The 17332-nt window shown below is 34.3% G+C and overlaps 1 protein-coding gene across 9 annotated transcripts in view; it reads right to left on the reverse strand.

Annotated features, from left to right (window-relative positions):
* NBEA (neurobeachin) overlaps positions 1–17332 on the reverse strand; it is a 514689-nt gene that overhangs the window by 209167 nt on the left and 288190 nt on the right. The gene's annotated exons all lie outside the window — the stretch shown is intronic.

The following is a 17332-nucleotide window of genomic DNA, read 5'->3' on the forward strand; positions in this document are numbered from 1 at the left end:
CACCAAAATTTGAGAAAATGCTTTAAAGCTACTGGTAGAATATCAATGTATTTTTTTACACTACAGATTGAACACTGATAGGCAGATACATAGAAATTGGTATTTATTACATACAAATAAGACTTTAGTTGAGGTTACTTCATTAACTTTTTTTTGCTTTCTAAATCAGACCTTTTTTTAAGAAGTAAACAACCAAACCAAAAAGCCAAACTAGTGAAAAGCTTCCACCATGCCTAGTAAGAAATAGATCAAATTGACACCAGTGTGAGAAGCTGCTAAATCACTCTGAAAGATTATTAATCTTCTATACAGAAAATGAACGTAGATTCTATTCTCATCTCATGTTTTATAGGACTTTTCATTAAATAAATAACTCTAATACACTTCTAGAATTGGTTTGGTCTAGTATCTCATTCTTTATTTAAGCAACCAAAGCGACATGGAACTAGGTGTGTGAATATACACATCAGGTCTGTATTCTGTATTGCTCAACAGCTGTTTTTTTTTTTTGTTTTTTTTTTTTTTCTAATGTTTAAGTGAACTGGCATAAGGCTCCTTGTCCTATCAGCAAAAGACCAAATAGTTCTGTTCTTTCCTCTATATGATTTTGCTGATGGATATTTATAGATTAAGACATTTCGTGAGTCTTTCTTTTTCCAAACTACCTAAATTAAGTTGCTTTAGTCATACTCATATTACCATTGACTTGAAGCACCCTTGTCTTTCTGTAGATGTTCTGTAATCTCTGCAGTTAGTGATGAGGTTCCAAACTGCACATACAAACCAAGGCACAATATATAATGGATCTATTATTGTTTTAATATCAATAGCCTCACATGGAGTAATAAAGCTGAATTATGGACCAAGAAGTCAGCTGCTCTTTCTAGTTTAACACCGAACCTGTCAAAAGCTTCTTGTGTGGTTTTGGGGAAAAAAAAAACAAAACACAAAATTGTGTTCTTTATTCACAGAAAAAAAAAATAATTCTTCTTCAATTTATCTTATCCCTTGAAAAAAATATGTAATATATCCATTATTTAGCTTCAGGGAGAGCTTAGGAAAATGACACTGTACCATGACATCTACATACAATGCTTTGAAAATACTCTTGCTTTACACTCCACCACACTTACAACATTGTGTTAAGAATTAATTCCTGATACCAGCAATATTATCTTCTAAACAGGCAGTGTAGCTCAACAGATTGATAATGAAAAAAATACCATTAACAACAACTGCAATGTGTCTGTGACTGTAGTGATTTGGTGACTACTGAGAAGGCAGTATGATTCAGAACTTATTCCCTATCATTAATCAGATTACTTGCCAAAATTTCTTTACATGATAGAGTCTTGTTGATCCTGTCTGACCAGCCTTTGGCTAGCAGAAGGACCATCAGTCCTTGCACAACAAAGACCTCTTTGCTGATAACTCTTAAATTTCTGTGCAGCCTTCATCATGGCTAATGTGGTAGAAGCGAAACACACTAAAAATCTCACACTCAAGGTAACACAAAGTTCGAAACTGACTCTCAATAACAGAGCCTTCTCAGACACTAATTTGCTAGAGTTTTATCAGTCACCAGTTAATAGTTACAAATGCATAGACTCGGTCATTTTTTCCCTTAAGGCCTATTCTGCCATGATGAAAATGGCTGATGGCATGGAACCATTCAGAATCTGCCTTTAGAGCAGACAGCTTCACAACAAACACTGAAAATTCAAACAGAGTAGAAGGAAAATACAGGAAACATCTCCAAAACCTTCATTTGCCTGTCACAGGCCTCTGAAATTAAGCAGGAAGAAAGCAATCAGATTAGAGCATTGCTCTTTCTGATATTAAATGCTTTTCTGGTGTGAGACATAAATTTTTGAAAAAAAATCTGTGTTCTACTTGTGTTCCATAGGACAATGTTGGCAGCATACCAAAATAACAAAATAAAATGAGCATAACAGTCATAATGCTCCAATGATCCTAAGGCAGCAGTAGACCCAGCACTATGACTATATGGAAACTTTTAGAAAGATGAAGAGGAATCTCTTCCTGCTTTGGGAGGTCTCTACTCCCCAGATTAATTTTTTGCCCAAGAGTCACTATATGTCATTCAGTGCTCAAGTTGTATGCACTAGGGGAAGAATCATGGCTGCCCTCCTTAATTTTCAAAATAAATTTGCAAGCAAAGTATTTTTAATTTGTACGTTGAGTATCAAAAAATAGAGAAACCACAGAGAAATACACATATACTCTAACTTCACCAACATCCAAAGACACCAGAATGTAATTCACTATATAGCATTATGCCTGCAATATTCCAGAGATACTCTGAAAGCCTGTGACAGGAAATAAAAATTTTTTTTTTCAGGCTTTGTCAACAAAATGTTTCTCTCTCAAACATACACACCAATAATAATTTGTGCCTAGACTGTTACAGCTGATTCTATCTGAAGGTGAATACAATTATGCAATAAAAGTTATGGCAGACACAACATGCCTCCCCCCCACGAATCACCAAAGTTTTGTGGAATGGACACTTTCAGCCTTTTCTGATGATCCTATCTCATTTTACACTAGCAAAACACTAACTGGAATGGGGAATGAAAGGACTACAACCATATGGCTCAGGCCCAGGCTCATCTCTTGCTACATTGCTCCAATTCAGCACCCAAACCTTTACTATTTTTCCCCTTTTGAAAATATTGAGTCAGCATAGATGTGTGGATTTGGTTGAGGAAGCTTTAGTCATCCCTGGTTAGCTTCCTAATGGCAATAAAGCTACAACCTGGCACACTGCAGATGGGGGAGGGTGGGTGAGGAATGAGAGAGAAGCAAGTACATGTGTATGTCATTCTCTTCTCTCTGGCTATTACACAAAGTAAAATAGCTCCAGCTGGAAAAATTAACAGAGACTTGCTCCAGAATAAGTAACAGCCTGCTAGGAGAGCCTCCAGGAAGGTGGACAAGGTCATTTCAGACCTCCCCAGCTAAAGAACAGAGCCATAACTGAGGGGTATATGACAGTGATCTTTAACATTATGAATGGCTCCAATATGGTGAACCAGGAATAAGGCCTCGCTATTTCTCATAAGAAAAGACCTAGGTAGAACACACACTTATCAAGCAACAAGTTCAAAACAAATGAAAGTGCACTTTGTGTGAATTTCTCACACAAACAAATTCAAGGTGTGGAACTCAATGCTATGCCATATCATGGACAGCAGAACGTTACATGAGTTCTTAAAGGGATTAGACATTTCCTTTCATATTGGGGAAAAAAACCACCAAAAGTTATTAAACTCAAAACTCTGACTCAGGAAGTCACTGAGCTACAATTTGCTGAAAGCTGGGAGGATATGCTGGGGGAGTATCATGATAAAGTCACCTGGGGAAATACTACACTCCTCCCTAGGCCTCCTCTGCTGGCAACCAACAGATATTGGAGTAGCAGACTTGTAATCTGATTCTTGTAGTTTGCTGTTATATCATTTTCCACTGTTATTCTGGGGCTGATTCCCCAGTGCCATCAAAGTAGCCCCATGTCAACTAAGTTTTAGTCAATTAACTCTCTTCCCCAGGTTAACAGCAGTGCTAAGTATCTCATGCCATTGGTCAGCTAACGAGGACAGCACATTCTCAGCAGGAGGACTGAGGGTCTGTAATTATTCTTTAGAAGAATGCAAATTTGGTTCAAACCTTTGAAGGTGTTCATACACAGGGTAAGACATACACATTATTGCAAAATTCATTGGTCCTGAAATATAAACTAGTTTCTAGTATAAAACCTCCCTACTTTTATGAGCTTTTAATTTTTTAAAATGTCATCTGGTACTTACATTCACTGTCAGGTCGCAAAGAGTATTCTGTAACATTTGAATAAGATGACTGATTTATAATCTTAACATTTACTCTTTTGGAGTAAGTGCAGTAAAGACGAGTCTACATTGTTAAATAGGAGAAATCAAGATAAACATGAAAGAAATTCACCAAGCTTCATCAATATTATGGTATTTTGCTAATGTAAAAGACAAATCACCCTAGCTTCACTTCAACTGATGAAATATAGAATTCACAATGTTTTATACATTATTTTTCATCAACAATACTTTTTTGTTGCCATTTTTTAAATGGAGATATTAATAAAATCACAAAGCAGCTGTGTAAGACAGTACACATTCTATGATATGTATAGTTTAAGACCGTGTATGTAAGGAATGTCTTTAACAGCTAAATTGCATAGAGTTAGACTGCAATGAAAATGTTATAAATATCTTCAAAATTTGAAAAAAAGTGACTTCTTTAGTATGTAACTGAAAACTGAAACAAAAAGTGAAGTTAAAAGAAAAAAAATCAGTATGCTTAGGGAGCAGTTGATCCATTTAAAAAACACCACTTTATCTGTTCTCTTTTCCTTGGCAAAATCCAATAAACTGCCATTATATTCCTTTTAAATGGTTCCATTACAAGGATTCTATAACAACAGACTAATCTCTTGATAATTATAATAAATGCCTGTAATCAAAGCAGGAACCATTTAAAATAAGGAGAAAGGCTGTTTTCCATCAAACTCATTGTAGTTCCATGACCTTTGGAGCATTAAGCTACATCATACGCTGCCACCTCTAACTGCAACATAGCTTTCCTACCAATCCTGCTCAAATAAAAATAAAAAGGATGAGAGATCAATGGCAATGTGGATTGACACATGGTAAGAGTTCTTACTTTCCAGCTCTGAGACTTGTAGAACATAAAAACCTCAATTTGCAAGATTCCAAAGGCTCAAAGCTGGCAGGATTCAGCCAGCAGCTCTTTGACGGGCTTTGATACGTAGTGCTTCCCTTCAAGAGGGAACAGGGGAAGGAGCAGACTGGTGTTTTAAACAGTCGTGCTATGGCAATGTGAACTGTATATCACTACTAATGCTTAAGAAAGTATTACTTTTCAGAAAGACAGGACATTTTATCACAAAATTCGATATTGTATTCACATGAACAAACAATGATTTCCAGAGATCATTTAAGAAACTGAAGGCTGATAAAATTACGGGAAATGACTATATATGATCAGAATGGCTTTCATCTGCATTTTGTTAGACCCAGCATTGATTTCACTTTTCAGCTGTGAACAGCAAGAGGCCAGCTGTGGCCAAGGGAGAGAGCAAGCAATGAACCAGGGTCACAATAGAGGCTGAGTTGTCAGAAAATTTAACACTTTTAATGACTAAATCTCAACAAAAAATATTCAAGTTACAACCATTTGAAAATTATATCCAGCGGGTCCCACAAACTGTCAGGAAATAGAAGATTTAATTTATGACAAAGTAAAACCTTTGAACTCTAGTTATGTGAATAAACAGCATTATAAGGGGAAAACAAACAAAGCAAGGAAAATATAAAATACATTGCCTTCAAGGCAGAAACAACTACATTTTACTTCGTATTCCCAGATGTGTTAAAGGGAAATTTATGACAGCATACTGAAAAGCAAGATTCCCATTGTGAAACCCTTCACATTTATTTAACTAAGCACAATCATTGAAAATGACCTTTATCCAAACCCTTCACAGCTGTCTTAAAATGATCTAAAACTATTGCCAGATTTCCTTTAACTAACATTACTTAACAAAAAGTCATTACCCCAGGGCCATATTACACTACTGGCAAGTAAACACAAATCCATTTTCAACAACATGCTACGAAGTTTTAATGAAATATTGATAACAAATTGAAAACTCCCCATTAAAAAGGTGCCAAACAATACGAATCATCACAGTTTTCTGTTCTAGCAATAAATACAACTTCCTTATTTCTGATAAATATTTGTCAACTACTCGACGTACATGCAAACGGAAAAATGGCTAATACTTTCAAAAAATCTCACATTTAAAACTGTTATTAAATGAGGTGCAAAATTATTATAAATGAAGCTGTTCTAGCAGCATATTGTGAAAAGATATCCTCATCTGTTCTCAAAAGACAGCACATCCAGAGTGTACATTACTCTATAAAATTAAAGGGCTACTGACAATAAATTCATATGGCAGTTTTCATTGCAGTACACTAATAATTTACCAGTGTGTTAATAATGCTTGATTCCAAGACTTAAAAAGCAGTGTGCCAAACCAATGAACACCTTAATCTTTCTCCTTTTTCTACATAAACACTAAACATAAAGATTAAAAGATTGTTGCAAGAGCTGGCCTCTTGCAGGTCTAGGTCGACTGACAGGGGTTAGGGAAAAAAAAAATCGTGGAGACAGAACAGAACAGTTTAGTTTTTAAAACAAAAGTATAGAGCCACAATTAAAGGGGGCATACTGTGGGGAGCAGTGAAAGGACTTTAAGGGGTTGGTTAGTTCTCTAAATCATGGCTTTCAGATAAAGATGATTATGGTGGTTCCTTGGTGTGAGAGGGAGAAGGGTACAGGAGGTTCATTTCACCACCAAGTAATTATGCTGACCCAGAGCGTGACCATTTATCATGGCTGAAAGATGACACTCACTGTTAGTCAAGGGAAACTGCTAGTCAAATGCTTCCATCTAGATCAATACACACCACATTTTTCTACAGCCAAAAGTAATTATACAACAGCAAACTTCACAATCAATACCTACTCGAGCTAACTTATATTCTGCTGTACAGACATGAAGGTATGGCACTGTCAACTGTCACTGAAGACTGCTGCATTTGACCCAGATTAAAGGGTTTCCCCCCACCATTATAAAGGATTTTGCTATCTATATTCTGAGTAAAAGCAAATGTATCCTCTTTTCTCTATCATTAAAACCAATGAACAACCATGCAGGTTTTCAGGACATGTTGCAACCTGCAGCTGAAACTGTCATTCTTGTTATAATTTCATAAAGTCTCACTTAACACAAAATAAAAAAAAAAATCAGTCAATTAAAGAAAAATCAATCTTCCTAACCACTGAAAGCTAAAATAGTTTCTGCAGCATTAGTTTCTAAAAGCTGCAGTTGAAGACCTGACCTTTGTGAACTCCAGAGATCAGAAAGAGAGAAACATACATACCTGAAGTATTAAATCAATGTCATTTTCAGTATTAAACATATATTCATGTTTGTTTACACAAAGGTGTACACATAGGATCCAGTGAGCAAGCTAGTAGACAAAATTAGGCTTTAAGAGTTTAGGTTTTGTTTCAAAATATATCTAAATGTCAGTTTTGACAAGCTCTTTCAAAAAGGCAGAGCTTAGTCTTATAAACCAATCTAACACATCAAGAAAGGTTAGAGGGCAGAAAAAAATCACTACTTCAGTAAAAAAAAAATATTTGACATCCAATTTTCAAGTTGATTTATCAGTGGAAAGCTAAAATTGATAGTTTGCCATTACTGGGTAGCAGGCTGTCTAAGAAAGCTGTTACAAAGCCTTTCATTTTGATTTAGCCACATGGATCAATACAAACCTATACTGTTTCAATTTTACAAATATTGATTTTCTGATATAACCTCTGTGGAAGAACATTCATCACCTGCCATACTAGAAAATATTGAAATTTATTTTGTAAACTTTGATTCTCAACAAAATACAGTGCTTTACTGAGTGAAGTGAAATCTGTTTTTCCAGATAACAGCTAATCACTTTTAAAATGATATTTTGAATAACAGATTTTTGCCTTTTCATTTCAGAGTCTGACTTATATTGTTAATCATTTAACTGGATTCATACTAAAGAAGATCATAAAACTCCCCTCTGTTTTTGATCAAGTATCTTGAGATTCTTTTCAGTTTTAATGAATAGGAGGACAAACTAGAACTTCAAGTTAAAATATTCAGTTACAGTGAATACTAAATTCTTACACTAAGTTTCTTCCTAAACCTAGAACCACCTAATGCTTCAGGGAGGAGGATTTTTTTTTTCCAGATATCAAAGAAAAAACAAATTCTTAAAGTAGAAACAGCTATTTCATGAAACAAAAATCTTTACCCCATATTTACACGACAATACTATTTACACAAGCACATTAGGTTTTATCCTCTTTAGGCTTTTCTAATCTTTTTGTGACATCTAAGAGCTCTCTTGTTCCTCTGCATTCAAAACACACTATGTTTTTATATGTTACTTTGCTCATATGTAGTTATTGAGTTTTTTGACAGCCCATTCAAACTAATATAAATACTGAATTACAAAAATTGTGTGCATTCATAAGAAAATTTTTAACTGTGCAGCTTTTCTGGTTCCAAATTATTTCATCAATCCTCAGTACCTTATTCAATTGAAAGAAAAAGCTTAAAAATAATGCACAAGTTTGAACCAAAGACTTTCTTTACCACTTTCTTTCCCATTCCCGAAAAGACCCTTTGTGAGCTGCCTAACAGGACCACAAACATTTCTGAGTGCTGCACTGCTGCTTGTAAATACAGATACACTATCCAACTAGGGCATCAATACAGAAAAGACACTAAACAGGTTTTAGGAGGAAATATACCCTGGATAAAAGTGTAAAATAATTTTGTTGGCAGCATATGAAAAATAAATGAGAAAAATCATAATCCTATGTTGGAAGGACACAGTCCAGGAATGAAATTCAACACCCAAGAGGGTTTAGATTAGTAAGTGCACACTCAGAACATGTGCTGGTAACACAATGCCATTCCTAAACAGGACTGTGAAAAATTCCTAAATGATTAAGTTAAACACTAAGTGAAATTCCTGAAATAAAAGCAATATTTTCATAATGGAAAGAATATAATAAATTCTAAACTTTCTTGTGAATGTAATGTCATGAAACCAGGGTAGAATTTCTTTGTAGTTTTAGGGCTCAATATGGATAATCTGTCTATTTATAGAATACAGAATGTTATATCTAGCATTTGGATACTAGATTAATCTTCCTATGTGTACCTGAAATCAAATAATACCAACATAAAAATACCTGAATTTGAAAAAAAATATTAGTATCACAAAAATTCTGTAAGATAGAGACGTGGGAGAGAAAACTACAGAAAAGAAACAAAATAATTTGACTGAATACAGAAGTAAGGTCTTGCTAGTCAAATCAGATGTGCCTTTTCTTCCTGTTCCAAAAATGCTAGAATCGGATCTTAAGTGCAGTGGCAATGGCTACATGCAGCTAGAAAGGACTCTGTGAGCCATTACACAAATTCATCCTGTTATTATTCAGATGCTGGTGATTTTAACCATCAAAACAGTGAACACAACAGAAACTCATTACAGGACTACACGACTAAAGCATGTTTAAAAATAAAGCAAAGCAGCACTAAATATTTTAAACCTTTCTCTTAAAATAAGATATTAATTAAGAACTATTTTTAGGGATTTTTCTTCCATCAACAGATCTCAAATCACTCTGTTAGCAAAGTACCATAATTCACGTATTACAGATGGGGGAAAAAAGGAGGATAGGTAAAGACTGAAATGATTTATTCCACATTGAGGTGTCACCTCACTGGCACCACCAAGATTATAACTTCATTATTTAGGGCATAAAGTGACTGCTTTCACAGCTGAAGAAAGAATCTTGCTTTCCCATATAAAATGTACTGTGAATTCTGGAGGGGAGAGTGGATGGAATGGTTGGTATGTCTTGGTCGAAAGAGCCATGAATTGCTGCTCTGATTTGTTAATGGCACTTATTAAATCCACTATTCCATAAATACGTATATTTTCAACAAATATTTAAAAAATACAAGAAATCTGAATAACTATAATTGCAATCTCCATATATTATTCAGTTAAAAAAATTTCCAGCATTTTGAAAATATGTTTATTACATAACAAAAATTTATCTTGGTGCAAAATAACATTTAATAATTTCTGAAAAATAATATACCCCATAACAGGATTGTTTTGTTTCATTTTTTTTAGGGAAAAAAAATAGGTCTTTCGTGGTCTCTAGTTTTCTTTGTTTTTTTTTTTTTTTTTTATTTAATGAAGAAAAAGAAAAATCCAGAAACAAAGCATCTTGTTGACACTTGGGCTGCCATCATATAATCATAGTGGCAAATAACTAAAAAGACAGCATTTGCAGTGAATATGTTTAAAGACCCTTTCATTTATTAGGGCTTTTCTGTATCTAACTATATTCAGAATGAGAATGACCTTCTAAAAAGTAATGATGGTGATTATCCATATAATGGTTGTAACATGCAAATATACAGCAGCCATGTAAAGGAACAAAAATCAGGCAGCAACTTCACAATGCTTAAGGGCTTCATATTTTACAGCACCAGCATTAATGGAAAAGTTAATGTAGCATTGAATAACAGTGAGTTGCTCAGCTGCTGCTACTGCTGCAGAACATTTAGATCATGGAAATAACACATCATTTTTTCACTCCTATTGCTTTCTTGACCCACAAAAACCCAACTCTCACCCACCCCCAAAATCATATGCAAAATATTCCTGCATTACTCAGTTGCTTAAGAAATATGCCCAAGCATATAATTTGTAAGACCAAAAATTCAAATAAATAATTAAACCACAAACCTCAAAATAATTAAGCAACAGTGCTGAAGAAAATCTCAAAAACTATACATTGTGACTTAACTCATACTATGGTACAAATGCATGCATGAGAGAACAATCACTTAATGCACTACACAAAATGAAACAGCATTTTACAGTACTTTTATCTCTTAATTCCTGATGTTAATACATGAAATATCTAGATAAATTATGCATGTTAAATTCCCTTGTTTTCCATATACTAGAGAGTAAAAACTACTGAGCGCACTCACTACAGTGACATTTAAAAACTTTTCATTGATCCAAGTCTACAGGAAAGTTTCAGAAGGTAGGCAACACCTAGATACTGTAAACTGAGACACATAATTAGCTCTGAATTGAATGGCACTGACAATTGTGTTTAGGGAGAAAACTAAGGAAGGTGCCACAGACCCCACAACTATAAATCCTGTAAACCATGTTCCCCCTTTCTTATTGCTGGCTGGTTTAGAAAAGAAAAAGAAGGAAAGCTGTTATGTAAATATAGAGTAAATGTTGGAATATACCAGCAATCTTTCCCTGCTTCATAAATTCATGCAATGACCCTAGGAGTTTTGCTCCTTCTTGATGCAAACTGTAAAATATGAAGACATATCAGAGTTTAGAATTTCCATTAAGGAAATTAATCCTTCCTGGAATTCCAGCTCATAATGGACATCAAACTTTAATGATTCTGCACTGATGCTGGACCAGGAAAACTTTTTGATTTTGTTGCTGATTGCCTTTTTTTTACCATCAGAAGCAAAACAAAGTGAAGAGTGGTGAGCATGGTAATGGAAAGGGAGAAGATTCACCCCTTTATTTTTTGCTCTCAAAATAATCAAAAAAGGTGCCGCTAATTTGAAATTCAGGCAGCTCAAAAAGTAACACAAATGCTTGAACGATACTTTATAGTTTCACTGTTGATGTCATACCAGAAAATAAAAACTGAAGAGTAAGGACCACTGCTTCCAGATCCTTTGAAATTTGGTTATCTGATAGGTCTAAACTCAAAGGTTTTACAAAATGACTCTTCAGTCACACCTACAGCTGTTTCTCAGTCAGATAGTATTTGTCAGTTACTATGAAAACCTTCATCTCCCTACCTTAATTCATCTGCTCTAGATGTTCAAGTGACTGCAAGTTCTGGAACTGATATAATCATTGAGTTATACATATGCCAATTATATCATTCACTAACCTTTACGCTTCTATAATGTCAATGATGATATTAGCTATGAATTTCTAATAGGGTTGAAAAAGTACCAAGAGAAGGTATGTATATTGCCTTTACAGCTGGTAATATTAACTGATATGGGGAGAAAAACGACAATAAAAAGTTCTGAGTATTACAGCCAATGGAAAACCTAAGAAGCCAGCAGCCAGGAAACCAATTATTTACTAAAAGCTACCTCAAAACCTGCTTGTGATTTAACATCTTATAAATGTTTTGGAAACCATGAGTGACAACAGAAATCTGTAGAAGTTCTCTTGTAAGGGAATGTCCACTGTGGCCTTTTCATTTTTACAGCAGAGATTCTTCCTAAGGAATGTATTTCTTTTAGAAAACAGCAGCATTTCAACTTTACAGGGGGATTATGAAAAGTCAAATTTAACAAAAGAAGGAAAAGTAAATATATTTTCTTAATCCTAATATTAGAGAACAAGAATTTAGAAGTATATTTTTTTGCTTTCATGTGCAGAAATTGAGAATTCATTGATTACTTTTAAAGAAGGGGAATCCTCTAAATAAATATTGCATTGAAAGAGCCACCCTTATTAATTTGGCACTGTGTCACTGAAATAAAGGAGCTATTCTAGTACTTTCAGAATAGGACATTCCTAAGAAAAGGGCTCTGTTTAAAATTTAGTGGTGTTCAGCAGAACCTCTTAACTTCTCTGCACAGTTGGCAATAACACCCCTTCATAGCTCAGCTAAAGATTATCAAATGATCCAGATATACAGAGAACACCATAGCCAAAACCCAAGATATGATCTGTAGATTTAGCTTCTGCCACACACACAAATTGATGTACTTGGCCTCCACTGGATGTCCATTCAGAAAGAAACATGTCTGTTTCTTTCCAGGGAAGAGAATATATTCATCACCAAACAAGAGCAGCAACATACACAGTATCATTAGTCCAAAAAGTAACTTGAAAACTAAGCCTGAGTATATCTGATATGCTAAAGGACAATTTACACTAATGGAAAAACATAAATTGTATGTAAAAAGTAATTTCCTTGTTTTTAAAGACAATTAGTAATATTCCTCTAACTCCACTGAATTGTACATAAATTCCAACCCATCTTTTGTACTACATTTAATACTTTGGTTTTATTCCATCAGGCCTCAAACTTTTATAATACCTTCTTTGTTAAAATTTAGCAGACAGTATCGTTTTCATTGAGGCTATTATAAGAGAAATTTGTGGCCACTCCCACAAGTTTCCAATCACAGTTTTTCTATATTTTTAATTCCAAGACTGTTAGAAATTAAAATATACTTGGGAACAATTAAACAGTGTGTCCATCTAAGAATATACAAACAGAGATTTTCATTAACTCTTCATTATGATCTCAAATGGATAGACTATTACAAAACAAGCTATTCTTTTTTCCTTATTCAACCTTGCCTGGCAGTAGGCCAAATAACATGGGGTGTTTTTTTATTTTCTCTCATGCTTCTCAGTGGTATTTACTTGAGATTAAATCAGAAAGGAGAGCAGATTCCATTTTATTCTGGTGTATACATATGGCATCCTGCTCCTGGCTGCTCGTCTTTTCTGACAGGTTTCACTCAATTAATTTTCATAGATTTTTAGCTCAACAGTTCAGTATGAAACACTACCACTGAAAATACTGTCTGAAGTTCACTAAATAAATTTCCTCCACAATTAAGCTGTCATCAACTTTGAAAACATCACTTTTTATTCAAGAAAACACAAGAGGTTGGGGTACTATTCAGTGTAAAAAACTACTATGTGTCTGAAAATAATGCCTTGTTAGCTAATAAAAATTGGAAACTTGAATGTCTATACATTAAAGAAATTTTAAAATAAACATTTTTTAATAATACCAAAACAACGCTTCTGCTCACCATGAGGGAAATATATCATGTTTTACTTCCCCCCATGTTTTCACATAGCACAAGATATATTATGCATAAAAATTAAGGCCCTCTTATGGCAAAGTATCCCAAAGGCTTCAGTAGTATTTCTAAATCGGGCCTAAGAGATGTCAAATTTAGCTTCCTCTTTATGTACATTTTTATTGCTTCCTACCATTAGTGCAAACATAACTTCTAGTAAATCATCAAAAGAAATTTCTTACACATTAATCTTTCCTAGATTCAGATTGTGACTTTAACAAAACCAAAAAGCATTCCCACTCAATAAATATAATTTGCTATCAGGAGAGAAGAGAAAAAAAACAATGAGAATCTGAAAAATTAGTACACTTAAATTTTAAGAAAGAATTTTAATTTTAATTTATTGGCATTGTGTATACAGAATATTTTTTAAAACTATGGTTAGCATTCTAAAATTGAACAGCAGAAGTACATGTGGCTTATGCATTTTTTGTGGATTTTCTAATAATCTAGACAATTGGCTAGTTTGCCACATTATTGAGTTTTAAACTAGTTCAGTGCCATTGAATGTTTAAGAAATACTTATGACATAAGGCAGTATATTCCTGAAGCTGAAATAAACATTAGACTCTGATGTTCATCTATGTTATTGAACTACCCGCAGGGAGCTTTATGGGCATACTATCATGTCAAGGTCACAGGATTAAGCGAGCAGTGATGACAGTAAACAAGCCTTTTCTGTATATTCTAAAGGGTCTTACTGAGTTACTTAAAATGCCATAAACATAAATAGTCTCCTATCTCTACCATACATCCATGACAGATCACTTCAAAATATAACACTCTTGAGCAATGGAGCTTTACAACCTAACCAACAGCCTATATTATTGACAACACATATCAATATACTGGGGAGCACAAATATTGGGAGAAGCTTGCAATCTGTCATGGTCAGATATTTTATGTCTGTAAGTGTACAACAAATATATTGACATACGTGTCAAACCTCTATGTGAACAGATTACTGCTGAAAAAACCCAGAGTTTAGAGGTTAAGAAAAAACATGGTTATATAGAAAAAGTAAATGCTATAATAAAAAATTTACCTAATATATACAAGCCATGTAAAAACAGATAATAAAATCAAACCTACACAGTACTTTCAATACTAACTTGAATGATTTAATTAATCGTTATAAGTATACTGTGCATTACCATATCTATTTTATCAATGAGGAAAGCAGTATAATCAAGTACAGCAACCTCCTTCAAGTCATGTCAAGTCTATGACAGACATCGTGTTCCTGAATCAGTCAAAATAAACCCATGTAAACTTAATTTTTTCACTCTTCTAAAAGAACAAATCAAACCAAAAACCCCAGATTGTGATTAATGGAAGTGATTAATGGAAACAGAAATGTCTGCTGGGAATATTTTTCAGAAACCAGAAAAGTGAATTGTTTAAAGATGATCTTCGTAGTTTACTATCTGTGAACATACAGACTGTGCATACTGAAGCACCAAACCCAAGGAACTCTCCTGCTAAGCTATATTAAGGTAAGAAGGAAGGGTCAAGGCTTTGGTTGCTGGCCTGTGTGTCCAACAAACTATGTTCCTTTTACACACCTGAAAACAGGACCTCTTATGTGGCACTTGGGAGCAGCAGTTGCACATGCACTTGCTCGTCACTCCCATGTAGTAATACTGCAAGATATGACTCCAAGCAGATTAGAAATTACTGCAGACAGAGCGAGAGGAGATAAAGTGAAATAGGCACAAGCACAGAGTATTTCTGGTTGATGGTAAAGGTTGGATAGATGAAAGCTGCAGATGATAAGGACAGAACATATACTGCTAGGAGATCTTTGATCTCCTCAAACATGGGACTATGAACCGAAAGAAAAACCTGCTATGCAGAGATAAAAGTTTTTCTTTTTAGCATTTGATGACCTCTATGATTGACACATTGACTTAGGAAAGCTCTAAACTAGTTAAGAAGGAGGATGATGTTGTATCACAGAGAAGCAAAAATGGGGAAAAAAAAAAATCTCTAAGGTTGATTTATTTTTTTTTTTAACCTGGGGGGAAGAGGGGCAGGAGAAAAAAACAACTGAGGACACAAGAAAAACGGATCAGTCTGTTACATATCTTAGCTGATTACACATTGCAGTGATGCAAATGGGCAATACAGGAACTAAGAAGTCTTAGTATCCAGAAGATAAAATTTAGGCTGGCATCAGAGAAGCTTGCCAAGACAAATCAGCATTTGTTCCTGTGAGAAACAAGAAGTACTTTTTGTTTAGCACATAATAGTTTACTTCCTCTGAAGTTCAGAAACCGACATGAAACATATTTATTGAAACTCTGGACAGTGTTAAAAGGACTAAAATGGTAGTACTGCACTTTGAGATATAACATAAAAATCTCTACTACCACCTCTGAAAGAGGATGGAGACATGATATATTTTAGTTTTTTTAAACAATTAAATGAAAACAGACCAAACTTGGTGTTAAAGGGCTCATTGATTAAAACAACAGATCTTAAAAAAAAAAGTTATGAAAAGATGTATGTTTTGTATACCTCTGAAAAGTAGCTTAAGTTCACTAAGGTATTTTGGATTTGATCCTGACTAATTCAAGGGTTTTTTTTGTGAGAGTATCTAAGAGGAAATACATCTAGACTGAAAATAATCACTGAAAAAGAGAGTTCCTATTTCCAAGGAAAAACATTAAAGCTACAGAACAACTAAGTTAAAATCCCCCAAACTTGGAAAATTTCAGGAAACTGGTGGATAGACCCCTGGTTAAAATAAACTTGTCATAATTTGTAAATCTGAAAGTACACACACAATGCCAAACAATTCTGATGTGGAAGGAAGATAAAAATATACTAAAATACCAATGTGGTTGTAATCAAGAGCTCTTTAATAATCACACATAATCAAAAAGGAAATGTAACAAGAAAAAAAAAGAGGAGAACAGGGCAATTCCTGATCACTCACTCAGCAGTTCTCTGCAAATTTATGAAGGATAGGTGTGATTCTAGATGACTGGAAAAGAATGCTATGTGGTCTTAAAAGGGGAAAACCACACTAAATGCATTATGAACTAAACCTTTGATACCTGCAAAGATACTAGAAGAATTTATCAATCAGCTAATTAACCTGAAACAAGTAATGTGCATTTATTATGAACAAATAATTTCCTTTACACCTTTGCCATTTTATTTATTTGTTTATTCATCTACAGCATAATCAGAATAGTGATCTTTTAACACAAGAGTACAAGAGTACTTGCATAGACTAAGAGAAATATGGAGCAATATAATAAAGGAATACATGACTGATTAAAACCAGTAAAAGGGAGTATCAAAAGTTCATGACCAGATTGGGAATGTTTTCAAGTGGGAGATGGTATGGGTTGTTTCCTGAACTCTGCTGTATTAAATATTTCATTACCAAATTTGATGAAGAATCAGAGAAAATCCACAATAAAACCGGAGGTGACAACAAGCTGTGAGAATTGCAAGCATAGTGCAGGAGAATAATAATTCAAAATTACTTTAAAAAATCTAAAATCTGTAAGATAAAAGAGAAAGACAACAGTCTTAAAAACAATTAGAAACACAGATATAAAGCAGCAAGTGATTACCAATGAGTAGAAGGGAGTAAGAGCCTGCAGAGTGGTTCTGGGAAGTACTGACTGAGCCTACAATCTCATTTAACATGCATCAGTAAAGCTATAGTGTGAAATAAACTTAAGTAGAGTTGTGCACTGT

This window comes from Strix aluco, chromosome 2 (assembly GCF_031877795.1).
Source record: "Strix aluco isolate bStrAlu1 chromosome 2, bStrAlu1.hap1, whole genome shotgun sequence".
Taxonomy (NCBI): Eukaryota; Metazoa; Chordata; class Aves; order Strigiformes; family Strigidae; genus Strix; species Strix aluco.